Genomic DNA, 18420 nt, shown 5'->3' with positions numbered 1-18420 from the left:
CCTATTTTTCTAAGATCATGGATCTCAGATGGATGCCCCTAATATGATATTTTGGGATTTTGCTAAATCCTTTTCTTCATGATAGCCTGGTACAGAAGTTCAGTGTGAAAACTCTGGAGGAAAATGTTTATACAAGAGTATAAACAGGTTTAAGAGATTGAAGCTACAAGCTTGTTAACGGACTGTATTTATAACAGGCCAATTTAGCAGTGATGTCGCAGCCTTCAGTCGTGTTCTATCAACCTATCAATTATCTGGTGGATGAGTTACAGTGTAGCATGGTAATTTTTGCTGCTGGTTCAGAGTTATGTAGAATTATTAAAAATTGGCAGGATAGTAAGATGTTACTGAAGGATCTGGGCAACTGGCAACACTGACAATTAAATATCATATGCTGTTTAACCACTTTAGCTCCAGTACCTTTACACCCCTTATTGACCGGGGCCATTTTTAATTTTCCAATATGGGTCATTTTTTTTAGTTATAGCATTATCATTTAGGATAACACAGTAATGCATACATTTCTTTTTTCAATATTGTTTTGTAAACATTATTTTGTTCTCTGTGTAAGCTATAGACATAAATAGGCAAATCATTTTAAAAATGTGTTTTTTTAATGGTTAAATATTAGCAATTTGATCAGTGATTATTTTTTATTTTTATAAATTTTATTTTATTTTTATTTTTTCTGTATAAAAAAGTAAAAATTTTATTGTACTATTTTTCCCCTTTAAAATGACATTCCAAAGATGTTTCAGGTACAAAGCATGGCAAAGTTATTTGTAAATGGAAAAAGATGTTTTTTTCTAACATTTTTAAATACTTTTTTATGCAAAAATAACAAATGAAAAAAAACATATTTATGTTTAAAAGAAATAAAAAATCAGCAGAAAAAAAGTGCAGAAGTTGTCAGGGGATGATAAGGGTTAAAATATTTTTTTTCCTTTATTGTAAGGTCATATTAATAGCAGAAGTTTCTGTCAACTTCTGTAAGCAAAACTTTCTGAACGTTAGAGAAGGGGGCAAGCAGGAGCAGAACAATATAGTTTGTTAATGGATGTCTGTTCATTGATTCAGATTGGCGGGGTAATAAATGGCGCTATAGGACACCTGTACTGTTCATGTATATGTGTAAAGGTGTGGTGTCATGCTATTCAGAATGGCTTTATATATCATGCCTTAACACACAGTAGTAAACACATGTGCATAACATAACTCATAGAAGTCTTATAAAGCAGTGAATTTCACATTTACTGAAACATTACCTGGTGGAGAATTAAATACTGTCACTAAAATGCATGGACCTTGAAAACTCATCACCAGGGTTTGTTTTAGTGAATGTCAGATTCACTGCTTTATAAACAGAACCATAAAGTGAATGGGAGCAGAAAAAAATGGTGGGGTTACTAAAGTAATATTGGCTGTTCACAAGTGAATGATCCACTTCTTTTTATTCAGGTTAGTAAACTGTATAATGCTGTGATGAACTCAATTATCCAATCATGTGCAAGAAATAATCTAGTTTTGTTGGATTTCTTTGCATGTGATTGGATATTCTTTGCATTAGATTTACATTTAAAAGTTACTTTTGTCACATTTATTTATTTGGGACTAAATCTCTTTGCCAAGTGAACATTCTATATTGCTTTATTATTTCAACCCCAGTGAGTGCATATTACTCATTATTATACAGGTTTGCTGTTTGTGTTTTCTCTTGGCTCAGTTCATGAATTTGATTATGTTGAGTAACTATACCATATATCAGTCTGTGTGTAATCAGTGATCTCTGCATGTGGTTAGATGCAATTTATAATCCTCTAATTACCTCTTTACTTCTGTGACACCCTCCACCCTTGTAACCCTGGCTGTCAATGGGCACTCCTTCCATTGGGAGGTTCTCACTACAGCCTGACATGTAATATAGTACCTGAGAGGCATGTGGGGAGGAAATGAGTAAACACATGTCACGTATGTCATATATGGGTCATGTGATGTAAGAACCGTGATGACAGATTAAAAGCCACAAAAGGTTTTATAAAAGATGGAATCATCATGCTGTTTCTAGCCTATGGCAAGATATTTGTTCACAGAAACTTTATATTTGTCACAAGAGAAACACAAGAGTCACCTTTCCTGACCTGCTTCTGAAAATGCTAACCCCTGGATTCTTTATTTCACTAGGTAGGCTAATCAGGAAATTGGGAAAAAGTCCTTATCTGTATACTTCTTCCAAGCCTAATGAATGAAGTCCCCCTGACTTGGGGTATTCAACTATGGCAATTTTTTCCCTTGCACTTATTTGGGTATTCTTTACAAAGTCAATTTTCACCACTTTCACAAGTGAAGTATGCAACTAAGGCTATGTACACACGTGCAATAATTGCCGTTGGAAAGGAACTTTCACGATCCTTTTCAACGACTAACAACTGCACGATGCATGAACGAGTGCTGTACATACAGCACCGTTCTGCTCTATGGAGAGGGGAGGGGGAGAAGGCCGGAGCGGTACCCTGCTGCACTCTCTTCCCCTTCACTTCTATTACAATTGTTTGTCGTCCATCATACGACAAGCGCTGTACACACGCCAGATTCTCATCTGAGCTGATTATCGAACGAGAACCATTGCATGTGTGTACCCAGCCTAAGTGGAATATCCCTGGCAAGGAATATTTATTCTCCTGACCAACCTATATTACTTAAGAAAATCAACCCCAGTTGCCTATTGTATTAGAGTAAGAGGACCAGTAAGGCAAGCTAAGCAGTTAGCATTTCCAGAATGTTTTATTTAAAGCAAACCTGTGACAAACGTAGGCAGAAACTAAGTATATGATGAAAAAGGCTTCAGAAATAAATCCTCGTTTTCCTTCTTAATAAATTTGGAGGCTCACAAGGTGATATGAGTAGGTCCAGACTTGATGGGATATAACGTCAGATTTCTTGATCTACTGAGTATTTTCATATTCCATTTGTACTGAAGATAAATCTCTGCTTATGCAATTATGCCAATATTGCAGTTTAGGTCAGGTTTACTATAAGGACCATAACCATATGAAGAAATGAAAAAGTAATCATGACCATTTTTTTTTAAAGTGCACCACAACCCAAGGCATGAGCAGCTGCAAGGTGGGTCCTACGTCAGGCTACTTCTGGTTCAGGCATTCATGTGTTTTGCGGCATCTCGGAGTATAACACCTGTGTTGCTGGATGTTACCATAATGCATCAATGTAAATAAACCATGAAGCAGAGTTTCTCAACAAGGGTTCCTCCAGAGGTTGCTGGGGGTTCCTTGATCAATGAGTAGTTTCTGACTTCCAGGTCAGTTACCACTAATACCAATGATCTTTTTGGCTATCCGGCTTCTTCTTAATGACCAACAATATAAGAGACATTCATCCCACTGACCAGCACACTAATATACTGTAAGCTGTGGATATAGTAATTATAGCAGAGGTTCCCTATAGAGCAGAATGTTATTTGAAAGGGTCAGCCAATGTTAAAACGTTTGAAAAACACAGGCATAAACCTTTTAAGGCTGCTTAAAACATAAACTTTATGGATAGTTTTTTTACACTTTGTACTCACTACTTAAAAACCAGATCAGAAGACAGATTTATCTCTGCCTAGTTCTTCTCCGTGGACTACTGGTCAGTAGCAAGCAGCCCAAGTGAATGGTCAACAAATGTCTCCTCACATGCTACAAAGTGACTAGAAATGTTCACAATTGCTGAGCCCTTAATTTTTCTTTTTTTTATTATAAAAGTCCTTTTCCCCGCAGTTTTATTTTAGATTTGTTCTGAAATCAGCACATGACAAGGTTTTGTCTAGGAGAAATCTGCCATGATGTAAAGGGCTCCCATGCATGCAGCAGTTCACTAATTAGGTAAAGTTACAGTAAGTGAATATTGCATTTAGTGGTACTGTACTTGTGTTGCAAGCTTACAATACAATAAAATACATCAGCACGAGTATTTGAAATGAACTTCCTAATGTGACACAGCACACACAAATCACATTGACATCCTCGGGCAGGTTTGCGTTCCTCACATATTTGGCATTCGCACATGTGGAAAATGTGTTGTGACATTGCATTGTAAATACGCCGGTCACTAGGAGTGTAAAAGCCGCTGGGAGCGCACCCAAGTTTAAGGAACTTCAGATTTTATAACATGACTACACCAATAATAAAACAACTGAGTTCATTCGGGAGGAGAGAGGAAGGAAAATATAAGTTGTGATGAGGGGAAAACAGGCCTAAACCTAATTTCTAATTACAGAAAAATTCTTGCCTTATCTCTTATAAACAGGAGTGAAGGAAGCAACAAAACAAGAGAGGAAATGAAAACTAGGATATGGAGGCAGTGGAGAGTGAATGTGGCCCATGGCTGACAGGATGAGAGAATCCTGGCCAAATTACTGATGTGAAACACATCCCACAATGCACTGCAGCCGTCCATTAATGACATCTTGACCACCATCCTTGGACGGCTTCTTGGCAGGGCTATTATCTTGGAGGAAACACCACTTGTATAAAGTGGCATTCCTGATCTCTGAGAGCCATAATGTTATGTTCTTAACTAATTCCCAGCTTGTAAAATAAATGAGCTCGTGGACTCAAGTGTTCTGCATACATTTGTAAAAGAATGCTATTATCATAGTGAATGGCGAATTCCATCTATTTGAAACTCATCATCTGCCGGAGAAACAATCTGGACCAGCCTTTTACGATTTAACCATTCAAATACTTTTCATGTCTCAGGGAACCATTACTTAAGTTAATATATCTGGAGCTGTCAGTACATTAGTGTGGTCAGTTAGTTGTAAATATATAAAGATACATTGAAGAATAAAGAATATGTATTCCTGGTGTATTTAACAACCATTACAGATAATCCTATCACACCCCCTGCTCCATCACACAAAACGTAATATTTAATAATATTCATGATAATAAATAAATCATATATAAAAAAAAAAACATTCACAGGCATCAGGATGATTTGAACTGTTCTCTTAATAAAGTGAATTATGACTCTGCACACCACATTAACTAAGCTAAGTGAGTTTTACTTTGCAGATTGATAATTCACCTTGCTAAGTGAAAAGTTTAAATTTCCTAAGTAAACCAAACTCATTATGTTTAGTGGAAAAAGTCATTTATAGTGGAAAACTGCCTTTATATATTAGTGATCACTATAGGGTTTCTTTTATTAGTGGTCAGTGGGAGAAGGAACAACCTACCTACAACAATATTGATCAGTGTGAGGACCGCTCCTTACAGACTGCTAAATAGATTATTGATATCAGATAGAAAATGTTTATTGCTTAGGGAACCCCTTGAGATTATAATTATTGCTATCCCTATGAATGAACTCATGTTTTCTTATATCTTTTGATAAGTGTAAAAAATACTTGTTAATCTTGCTAGTAATTTTGTCAACTAATACTTTCTTGTGTTCTCTGCCTTTGCTGCATTCTTATCAGTTCCATTGGTCTGAGGACTACAGAACCCCACCATCTGTTATGGAAAAAAGGGAGAGCTTTCTGTCCGGATTCGTCTATGTATTATAGAATGTTAACTTATCTATAGTAGGTAGTACTTCTTCTCATCACAGTGTGCAGGGTAATCAGCACTATTACCTGCCATGTGCTGGTATGCTGCAGGAAGAATACAAAAAGGAATAAAACCTATATGAATGTTGGTATGAAAATCATGAATACTAATTGTTTGTATATTTTCTTGGATTACATTTATTACAAAGATCTAAACCACAAACCAGCACAACTAAAATCACACATGTAACAATCATTTAGTTATATGCCCTCCGTTTAGCTCACAGTTGACTCTATTTTGAAAGGACATTCCCTCATTTATCACAAAAAATTTATGATGTGAATCATATTGCTCTCTACACTGTACGGTGCGGATTGTTGGATGGGTGAATGTAAACAAAGCAATATTTACACTGCCCTGGATTTGTAATGTTGGCTCTCAAAGCACAGGAAGTAAAAAGGTCATGGTAAGAGTTAATATTTTATTACTATTATTAATATTATTATTATTATTATTATTAATAATAATAAACAGGATTTATATAGTGCCAACATATTACGCAGCATTAAGTAGAGGTTGCAAATGACAGAGAGATACAAACCCTGCCCAGAAGAGTTTATAATCTAAGAGGTGGGGGGAATAACACACAATACAAGGGATCTGCAATATAGTTGGGGGTCCATATATTTTTTTTTATTATATTTAAAAAAATAAAAAAACAACAATGTAATTTTTTATATATATTAAAAAAGCTAATATGCTTGAATATGACAATTATGCTTAAGAAAATGTATTTTTAATATACTCGATCTTTATATGAATTCTTCATCGAGTGCATATTCAGGGGAATGGAAAAAGCTGTTTCCATTTGAAAATTGTCCCTTTTTCAATGCAGCGGTATCCATAGATTTATTGTGCTTTGTGAGTAGGCCTCGAGTTTTGTTTTATGAAATTGTTTATCATGTCCTATATTTTCTATATTCAGCATTGATGATGGAGTGTCATCGGTTGTCACCCTGACCTCAGGATACTCCCCAACAATGTGGTATTATAAATGCAGGAAAGTGTGTTTGTCTGTGTCCGGACACAAGCACGCAGAGCACGTTTCATATCCATTTCAAATTATGCGAGCTTGGAATAGCCGTTGACGCTCCGAGAGAGAGATGTTTTTCCTTGAAATCCCCCCGGCAAGTTCCAATTAGTCCGTTTGAAAATAAACTTGTCAGCTTGGTCTAGCGCTGTGTACGCCCTGCAGTCAGTAGAGCGACTTAAACATGGGATTCCCTCTGGGACATGTAATTCTCCTCCCTTATGCCGTCACCACCTTGTTCTCCTTGTAAATGTAATCGTTTCAATCCTCACATTCTGTGGAGCTCGGCTACAAGGGCAGATCACGTTATTAACCTATTCATTGCCACCATCCCATGACACAGGGCACAAAGGGACTTATTTATGAAGCTATCGTGTAGATGAAGCGCGCTATGGAAAAGTGTATTCCCAATGAGGGCCAAGCCTTTTTCCTGTCTCATTTATTTCCACCTGTGTATTGCAGGATTAAAAAAATATTTTCAAGGCCTGTCTGTCATTTTTAAAATTTGTCCTTAAAAAAATAGTATCTGTGGCTTTTCAATACTGACTGTTACAGAACTTTTTTCTGTTACATTCTAGTTTTATTTAGTCAGGTCACTGACTATGAATGTGTCTGCATGTGTCTAGATTGTAGGCTCTTCAGTGCAGTGTCTCTCCTCTCCTCCTGTGTCACCGTCTGTATTTTTCTGTCATTTGCAACCCCTATTTATTGTACAGCACTGTGTAATATGTTGGCGCTATATATATCATGTTTATTATTATTATTATTATTATTATTATTATTATTATTATTAATAATAATAATAATAATATTAATAATAACAATAATATTCTATTGGGTTACAATACTGATTAGGGACTTCCGACCTTTGCCGTTGTGTTGCAATGTGTTTTTGCATGTGCAGTAATGTGTGATATTGTGAGCGGGTTATTTATTTCAGAAGTCAGGTGTTTTTTCTTCTAAATAAAAAAACCAAACGTGCCTGCTCTCAATATTCTCTATACTGTACACTTAGCTGTGCATATGCTATACAGCACTGTACATTAAATAGGGGTTGCAAATGACAGAAAAATACAGACCGTGACACAGGAGGAGAGGAGAAACCCTGGACCGAAGAGCTTACAATCTAGACATATTCAGACACATTCATAGTCAGTGACCTGGCATTTAGATCTGGAAAGTCAGAAGAGCACAGTGGTGACTCTGAAGCCAGAGAGACAACATGACAGCCAACAAGCATATCAATGATATGACCAACACAAAAACTAAGGCTGTGTATACACGTGCAATAATTTTTGTTGGAAAGAATCTTTCACGATCCTTTGCAGCGACTAAGGACTGCACGATGCATGAACGAGCGCTGTACATACAGCACTGTTCTGCTCTATGCAGAGGGGAGGGGGAGAACGACGAAACGGCCGTTCGAACAATGGACGATGGGCGCTGTACACACGCCAGATTCTCGTCCAATATCAGCCCTGAGCTGATTATTGGACAAGAACCACTGGAAGTGTGTACGTAGCCTAACTTTGTGAAAGGAATAGTAAAGCACAAGCAGTGTGTAGCACTTCCACATAAAAAAACAATGCCTCCGTATGAATTGAGTGTATTTGGCTGCCTCAATGTAGAACTGTAAATATGAATAATAGATAAAAGTTTATGAACACAAATTGTTGATTTACATCAAGCTGATCAGTTTTACAAATCTATCAAAAACTTGACATAAATCCTAATTTATAAACTGGCATAAATATATATAAAACCATTATAACCTTTATCCGTACAGAAGGGAGCACATAGCATTGTTACAAGGCTTTGCCTGATACAGTTTCCTATCATATAAAATGATCGACATATACTACATCTATACTACATTACATTCTGTGGTTTCAATGACCATGTTAGAACTGTGTTATTTTTTATATACGTCAATGTACTTATTTCATCAAATTAACAGCACTCTGGAAGATTATTCTTTGGATTATTTCAGCAGAGTGTTCTGACAGTGGATTGAAAGGTCAGGGTTGATGTCAGGTTGAATCATTCAATGGCTTATTACAGCTCTCAATGACAGTCAGTAGGACCTCTGCACATGAATTTCAAAGGCTGACCGCTCTGTACAGTAATTGCAAGGATGCTCATTGATGCCTGTTGGTTTGCAGCAAGGGCAATAAAGCATCTGGGACAAGAGAGGGTGGCAGATCAATTCTGATTATATAAGGGCAGGGTGCACCATTTGTACTATGCCACCTACTGAGCACCATTGATGTCCCTCAATGGCCCATTGACTTCTTACACCCAGAAACCACTGGACATTTTTTTACCATTGGCCAGAGATGATTCCATTTGCAAGCCATACTTGATAGGGCAAAGCCATTTATTAGCGTGTACACAAAATGATTGTAAATATAATTAATTGCATGATAAGACCTATGCTGCCAATAATAGGTGTTTCAAGGTATATGTTACTAATATATGTCATAATGATGTTTTGCTTTTGTATTATTAATTTACCTAATATATATATATATATTTTTTTTTTACATACAGTCTGTCCTATTACGTCGTTAGTCCAGTTGCATAGTCTGATAAGGTGGCTCAGTCCATGAAGCGCGTTACCACCTGTCTGTTATGGCTATAATGAATATGTAATTTGGTAACACCATATAAATTCTGTATAAAGTTTTATAAAAATAAGATATGTGTACACTATTGGATTTTATGAATAATTGCAAAGAATAAAAGTAGAGTTTTATGATACATTTTGTCGATTTTTAGATTCCATAAACTACTAATCAGTGATGTTGGAATTATTTATTCATTTTGACAGTATATTGAGTGGTGGAATCAATTGTTGATATTGAGTTATACAAACCACTATTAATCACTAGTAATGGTATTGATCTCCCACATTTTATTTAAAGAATAGTTGTGAATATATATCGCATAAACTGTAAAATATTGTTCACTGCATGTTTTATAGATGATCAATACAGGGATGCAGGTATCCACACAGAATAAATGTTTCCAGAAACACTTTTGTGTCTTTGCCCACCCCAGGTATCAGGTGAAACAAATTGAGAATTTTCCCAGATGGTAATGGGAGCAGACCTTGGTAAACATGAAATCAGCTATCAGGAGGAGAGGGGGCCACATGCAGTGACAGTATGTATATGGCGCTGAAAGCCAAAGTGCAAATAAATATCAAATAAAAAAAGTTAGTATCAAAAAACAGAAAAGTTGGCTTTTTTTACTGAAATGTAGCCCAGGTTATGGAAGCTGGTGAGATTAGATTGGGTGGATTTCTTTTTCAAAAGAGATCTCCCTCCGAAAGAAAAGCATATAGGAGTTAGTATGGATTGGAAGTTTGAACACTATAATGAAATGGAAAAGCTTTGTGTGTCAGGATTGGCCAGCTTTTTAGTTGAGATTGTGAGGGTTTTGATTTTAGTAAAATATCAGATTCCTATACATTCTTAGCATGCCGGTCTTTATGTAACAATGGTTTGTTTTTCTCTCTCTTGATCACCTGTTCGATATGTGGTTACTGACTAATCCACTAAAGCCCCCCATGCAAGACCATGGTCTTCCCCCCAAATCACCTTTACCTACTGTCCAAATACAAAACTTCAAGCCCATGTTTAGTTTACATGTTTTTATACTACATGGCTGCTTTTTGAATATATGAATTCTTTGGGATTTAAATCAAAAGTTGACTATGTTATTAGTTCATCTTACTATATTAGTGTTAGTCACATGGAAGCCACATGATATCCACATGACTGAATAACCAAAGTCTTTCAGATTAGAAATGGCAATTATTGATGGCAGACAAGTAACCTACTAATGGATATGTAAGCACAGGGGTAAGTTTGCCTATTTGTATGCAGTAGGAATCAGTTCTTTGCATTTGCATGCTAAATTTATCATATGCCTGCATTAACCTACATTTCCTATGAAAAGCATTGATCTGTCCATGTTGGGTTAGGTCCTCTATTAAAATGGGAAATATTTTGCTCTAGGGTTCAGCATCATACGAGAGCCTGTGCATTCGTAATGGCATAACTATGTATGCATGAAATAAATGGTTTTGGCTTTGTACCTCCGCATTTCCTGGTCTGAAATAGATTTTATTTTTCATATATTGTTCACTGAGTTTTCAGACACATAAAGTCATGTTCTTGCTTCACATGGCTTGTTCTCAGTAAGTACCTAATAGAAGTAGAGTGATTTTTGCTAACCATGTTCATTGCCTGGGGCGGATGGCTCTGGTAATGACCTACATTCTGCTGTTTCACATAAAAATATGACAGTCCCATGATATACCCTCTAAGGACAGGACATCCTACCGGTGAGCGCAGCACAGTCACTATGCTGCATTATAATGGGGTGCAGTGGCCTGGAATCCGCTGTGTCCCCGTACAAATTAATCTGCATTTTGCTGCGTATTACTGCCTAGTTAGCTGACTTATATCTGTTGTATCTGTTTAAACTGCTCATGCATAGTAAGTTCTAAGGCTGACCATACACAAGAAGATTGGACAAGCTGACAATTCTTCTTGGTTGCCGAAGATCTGCAACAAGTTAGAAATCCATGTGATGGCAAGATCTAAATGTTTGACACCTGAGCCTTCATAATGCAGAAAACGAATGTATTCAAACTAGAAAGATCTTTTCTATAGGGAAAGGAGTGTGGTCGCTCAACCATTGCAAATTTTACACATTTCTAACTCTTCAGGCAAACACAGGTGCCTGTCATTGCACACGAGGGACCCAACATTCATTAATAACAACAGAAGCTAGAATTATTATCACCACTGAAAAACGATTCTCTACAGCTGGCCATGGTAATCAGAAATACCGACTCAACTCAGACATTTAACATACGCAGTAAACTGCTTATTTTAGATCTAAGAATTCACTTTAACATGATAACATTCACCGTCACTTGTTTTGATGTACATATATATATATATATATATATATACATATATATATATATATATATATATATTGTACAAATATATACATATGTGCATATTTATCACCATGGTTGTTAGTTAACATGAATTAAAGATAAATGCCAGTTGAAATATAAAAACATGAAATACATAAAATAACTAAGTCTTGGGAAATCCCTGAGAAAAATTACTTTTTCTACAGCTTATCACTGCATTATCGTGATGGTCAGTGGGAATAATGTTTCTTACATTGTTAGAAGAATTGGTGGCACAAACTTCTCATTGCTTCAGGAACCCTAGCAACTTCTGGAGGAACCCTGGTTGAGAAAAATTGGTTTAGGTCAATAAAATGTATGACTGGAAAATGCAATGGGTTTTATGGGCACCAAGTAATATATTTGAACAGACCAAGCACCTGTAGCTGGCATTACTTTATTACATGACAGTTTGTATTTATTCATAATATTTTAAGTGTTTTATGCCATTGCAGACTTGCACCCTTTCTTTATAAATAAATGTTTCCAAACAATTAGGCTTATGGTAGAGATTTCTGTAAGTTTTTAAATTAGTGATCAGTGCTTTGTTTTTTAGGTTGTTTATTACCCCTTTGCCTCCTAATACTTACAATGACTTTTCTGGGGTTTGGACACTTGTTCAGGGTAGAAGATCCCCATTATATTTCTTTATTTTATTGCATAAAATCCTATATAACATAGTGTATACTTTATTCTATCATTACTAGCTGATCAAGAATTAAGGGGGCACTGCTGCACCCTTTTTTTTCTTTTTTTTAGAAAGGGTGTTGCACTTCAAAACAACACAAACAAACAAAATTTTTACTTTAAATAAAAGGGTTGTCTACCCTTTTATATAAAGAAAAAATTCTGAGTTTAGGTATGCTTTTAGTAAAGTTCCTTAATGGAAACATTACACAAACAAATGGTGTATGGGCTTTGATCAGTGATCTTGGTAGGTATGGAGAATATTGGTAACTATACAATACCTAAGTCAGTTACTACTTTTTCCTTTAGGATACAACACAGCTTCTTCTTGTCCCTAAGTATGCAAACCATGCTGAGATCCAGAGGCAGCAGAAAAGGAAGGGGGAGGAGGGTAACATATGTTAGGTAACAATGGTGACTTTGTGCTATGGAGAAAATGCTCAGGATTTTGTCTTTAAAAAGGCAGTTTACCAAAGAAGCCATCATCAAAGAACGATATTCAAATCTTTTGTTTCTTGTTCTGAATTCTAAGCAACAGTTGCACACATTTACATTAGGCTTGCTGTTTTTTGTTTCTAACCTTTAAAGGAAAACCTCACTTTAACAAAAATAAATGCTATAATGACCTTTGTGTAGCAAGCTGTTGCCATCTGTGACTTTTCCAAAACTGTCAAAAATAGAAAAGCAAATGGGGGAAATCTGTGCAGTTTGTAAAGGGAACTGCCCCAAAAATTTCCTTCTCTTGAGTTTCTGGCTCACTACCTCTAACTTGCAGCTTGCAATCAAATTCTTCTTTTTCTTCTCCAGGCTTCTTCTACAATGAGATTTTTTATTTGTATTTTAAAGGCTGTACTATGTATAGTGAGATAAAAAATAGTGCTTTTTATTATAATGCTTTTTAATATAGTGCTTTTTATTAATTTTATTTTATTTTTTAGTGATTATTATTATTATTATTATTATTATTAGCAGCATGATGGCTCAGTGGTTAGCACTCTGGCCTTTGCAGTGCTAGGTCCCAGGTTCGAATCTCAGCCAGGACACTATCTGCATGGAGTTTGCAGGTTCTCACCGTGTCTGCGTGGGTTTCCTCCCACATCCCAAAAACATGCAGTTAAGTTAATTGGCTTCCCACTAAATTGACCTTGGACTACATTGATGACATATGACTATGGTAGGGCCATTAGATTGTGAGCTCCTTTGAGAGGTAGCTAGTGACATGACTATGGACTTTGTACAGTGCTGTGTAATATGATGGCGCTATATAAATACTGTGTAATAATAATAATAATAATGCGGACCTGATTCATTATGATGTCAAATCGAAAGAGTTACAGCCAATATACAAGGCAGATTTTCACTTTCAATTAGATTTTTGTTTTGATAAATTGATAAAATGAACATGAAAAGAAGCAGCCAACCTATTATCAGAGACCAATGTATTTGATTTGGATCAGTTATTGATATATTGGATGTGTTGCTGAATATTGAAGAACAGAAGTTGTCTAGTGTGTATGGACAAATAAGTACATTTGATTGGAGTTCCCATTGCGTTCCATCCAAGAGCCAAGAATCATGTACATATGTCTGCACCATTTTAGAATTTCTAATTGATTTATTACTAATTGAATAAGTTGGTTGAGTGCTAAATTGGTAGTGGATCTGCTAGTTCATAGCAAATGATCCCAAAAATGGTGACTTTCAAATCTAGACAAAGATAATTAAAGGCAATATGTTAGACTTGGTTCACAATGAAATCCAAAGGTTTTCTGTAAGGTTGTGGACAGATCCTTGTACAGGCCACTTGAGTTCCTCTACAACAAACTATTCAAACTGTATTGTTATGTAGGTGCCATTATGCACAAGTCATTCTGGAACAGAAAAAGACTTTTACTCAACCTGTTATCACAAGGGGAAAATAGGCTGAATTATCTATGTATGTTGTATTATTATCTGTATTCTTCACCAGAAACCAACTAAGCTGAATTATATAGTGGCTGTCCTCCTACTATTCACTATAGAGTTACTAATATTCACCTGGGAGTAATATGTTTCTTTTAACAAAATGTTTGATTTAAATACATGTCATGTTTTAGTGTATAACCTTTATTCTTACAATGGATTCTCTGCTAACTGGATTTGCAGCAGACACAAATGTCATCACTTCAATCAAAATGTTTAAACAGAGATTGTAACAAAGACTCCAATATTCCTATTTTACTTTCTTCTACTGAACAAATATATGCTGCATGATGTTTGATCATTCTTATTATGTTCCAATAAAATGGATTAAAATGTATGTCTTAAACCTATTCGGCATTACCACAATTTTTCAAAGAAGAAATGTTTATGGGTGTAATGTGTGGACTTGCAGCAATTCTACTGTTAAAATAACTCAGATTTTTGCTGACTCAGTAAGTGTCTGGATTAATGGTTCTGCGTAATGTTAAGTTCATCCTAGGGACAGACATTCAGAATGAGTAACTGCCGTTTCTAGGCTAAGAATAGTTTTGAGATTTCCTGTATCCAGTTTTCTACCATGGAAATGGAAGTCGTTAAAATGAATGTTTTCACTGCCTATTACTAAACAATATCAGTGTGAATCTAAAAAGTAAGAAGCATTTCATGTCTTCTAAAAGTCTCAGATTCCACGGTACTGTTCTGGGATTTTAGTAAAATCCTAACGTGCCAGGATCTTAGTTGTATTATGGTGCTGGAAGGATGGTAAGTAAGGTAACCAATGAACTTCAGTGTCCCCTCACTAGCATTAATATCCTCTTTCTCCCCAATGGTTCCCATTTCCTCTATTGAGCATCAATGTCCCCTCTCTTCTACCTCCATGGAACACCATTGGCCCTTTTCCCCCAACACCAGTACTAATGTCTCCCCTTTCCCCCTACAACTCACCAATAATTCCCCTTTTGCCCACTAAGCACAATGACCCTTTGAAACCAAACTCCAAGGTGTTAAATTATGCTTTCCCTCTTTTTTATATCTTCAATGTAAAACTGACAACAACTTAAATCAAATCACAAAACTGAAGCTGAAATCACATTAGTCTACTCCATTAAGCTGACTTCTGATTGGTTGCCAATTCCCCTTTGTACATCCCTTTGGAACTGCTTACAGAATTCATTAAACCAAATTTGATCTAAGAAGTACTGTATTTGCTCATTGAGTTGTTGGTTGCTGTGGTAATAAATACAAATTATTACACAATGACAATGTACACCATGTTTATATAGAGAATTGTAAAATATGTATGTATATGGGCTCTCATATGATCAAATGCATTGAAAACATTGAATAAGATTGCAGTGCACAGTGATTCAATAGGTTGGAAAGTTTGAACCTGACTTACATGTTTAAATCTAAATCATCTATAATCATTATGAAAAAATATCTTGATTTTTGTAAGCACACAGTCATGCTTAGAACAATTGTGACTCATTAATATCATGTATAATCTATTTGGGTCCAATGATACCCATAAGAAAATATCCAAAAGTGAAACACTGCACCAAGCAGTAATGATTTTACCAAAAATTCAACACAGTTGCCTAATTGCACCTGATTTGTACAAATTGGTATTGTTCCCTTTCCCCTGTCTGCAATGAACACATGGTTTGGAAGCAATACAGATTTCACTGGCTGAATTTCACATTTGTTCAAATGGTTATGATGAATGCGAAAATAACTTTGTGAGTTTCTTTAGCTACTCTTTGATCTTCCCATATTCTATAGAGAGAACAAGCACAGCCCTTTCCCTGCATACCCACAAAAATGTAGTGTTGTAACAAGTCACTTGTACGATGGGCAGATCCTCAAGTCCCTTACCAAACCTGATATTCTTTAGACATCCTAAGGGGCCCCTTGTTTATCTTGGACACCTGGGGAGCTGAAATATATGGTCCTTTATCCTGGATCCATTTATAGCAAACTTAATGATGGCCTTCATGCTTTGGTTTAGCCAAGGGGGAAAGGCTTCTTGATTACATCCCTGCACCTGCATACAGCTCTACCTGCACCTATATAATTAGACATAATCTGATCAAGTAAATGTGTAATTGCTTTTTTCTTGGCTGTTACTCAACTATAGATGAGTCACCAGCAATAACCATGCTATCAGTAATTATTGATGTATCAGTGATATGCAGCAAGGTGAATAATCCAGCAGGTTACTTCCTTACAGGGTTTGTCAGCTCTTACATTACATTTGAGCTATTATTCATGTCTTTTTTCATAACTCAAATTATTTACTCATTTTGTCTTTTTTTTAAGTCATTATTGTTACCTTTTTAATCAATGTATCTTCTGAAAATTAGTTTATATTTCAATTTTTTTAGTTCTTGATCGTTTTTTAAACCAAGCTTGGCAGAGCGGCTTACACCAGAGGTGTGTTACAAGAACCTGGACTTTCGGGAAGGACACTAGCAGTTATACAACCAGGAGTGTCGGAGAGAAACATGCAGCGCGGTGGAGAGTTCTAACTGCAAGGGGATATTAGTATTCAAGCAAATTGAAGGAAAGAATTAAAGATAATTATTTGCCAGATTGGTGACTTGTTCTTTTTCTTGGGCCATAAATGCACAGATTAAATCTGTCCAGACATGAGATTCCAATGACAAACCCCTATGATAACTTAGCTATACTTTGTAATATGAGCAGCTTCAGAGCTGTTCCAGCTCCCATGTATGATAGATCAATAAACACTGAAGTCCAGTCTGGTTTTATATTAGAGAGCTTTTGTAACATTTGAAAATATATCTGAAACTGTCTGATGAGTATTTAAAAAATACCCTGAATTCAATTGTACCAAATATAAATATATCTGGCCTAATCAGAAGTTATTTGGTACATTGTGTAGTGTCCTAAAGTCAAACTATAAGCACTAGAAGCATTGTGAGATTTAAGTCCTTCAATCCATACAGACTGGGTCTCTGGAGGTAGGTCTTTTTACATATAGGCACATTTGAAACAGAACTACTTAGTGGAAATGTATCTACGTTTTGTCAAGTTGCAGCTTATGCAGCACAATGGAGTTGATTTACTAAAGGCGTTCAGACTTAAAGTGAATTGTCACTGGATGAGCGCTGCTGACTTCACCCATCCAATTTCAAGCAATAATTATGTTGTTTTCACAATTCTTTGCACAGAATTGTGTATTCCCTTGTAGAGTGCTAGAAATAAGACTGCCATTGACTAGACAAATCACTGAATATCAGTAAGTCACCAGTCTTACATAAGGCTCATTTTTTTTTATACCTAGAACATGTACGAATCTTCAACTGGATTTCCCAACATCCTTGCAATGTATTTAGCTGACCTTGAGTGTAATAATTTTTCATCATCAAAACTGAGAGTTTCACCAGAGTGTCCTTTCTAGTATTCTCCTTGAACAGTACTGCAGCACCATTCAGCCACCAAAATAAGAAAATAAGCTTACATATTGCTGAGGATGGTCTCTCTACCTTTGCATGTTGTCACGTCATGCTTACTTATACCTGGAAGTACCCAAAATCTTTGCTCCCAGTTGCTGTACACAGCAGTAAGGGATAAACAAAAAATAAATGAGTACATGCTGTTGGAGTTCTGTTGAGTTAAATCAAATGAGAAAAGCACAAGCTGCCTTTATATAGATGACACCGGTTATAAATTTAAAATATTACAATCTGATGGAGCCATCTTGGTATGGTGTCCCGTTTCCCAGCATAAAGGTCCCCACTTGGTAACATTGCACTATTATAAATGTATTGCATATCTTTTTCAATACATTCAGTGTTTATTGTTATTTTACCAGTCAATTGTATACACCTTACATTTAAATTATTGCATTAAAGTTGTGTATAAAAAGAAGACCCTAGTTAAAAGAATAATATAAAGAGTTGGTTGTGAAAGGGATAATCCCATAGCTACTGAGAGAACAGAACATCAGTTATGTGGATACAGATAAGAGCTGCTCTTTAATCGTCTGTTACATCATTTGCATATGTTCATCAAACTCAAAGAGGAAAGATATTTGTCCTCTCCCAGAGAGCAGACTCACACAGTAAAGGTTTGTGTTCTCGACTATGAACGTGGCATATGAATGTGCT

This window comes from Pyxicephalus adspersus, chromosome 1 (genome assembly GCF_032062135.1).
Source record: "Pyxicephalus adspersus chromosome 1, UCB_Pads_2.0, whole genome shotgun sequence".
Taxonomy (NCBI): domain Eukaryota; kingdom Metazoa; phylum Chordata; class Amphibia; order Anura; family Pyxicephalidae; genus Pyxicephalus; species Pyxicephalus adspersus.
Note: the sequence above shows the minus strand (reverse complement) of the source record.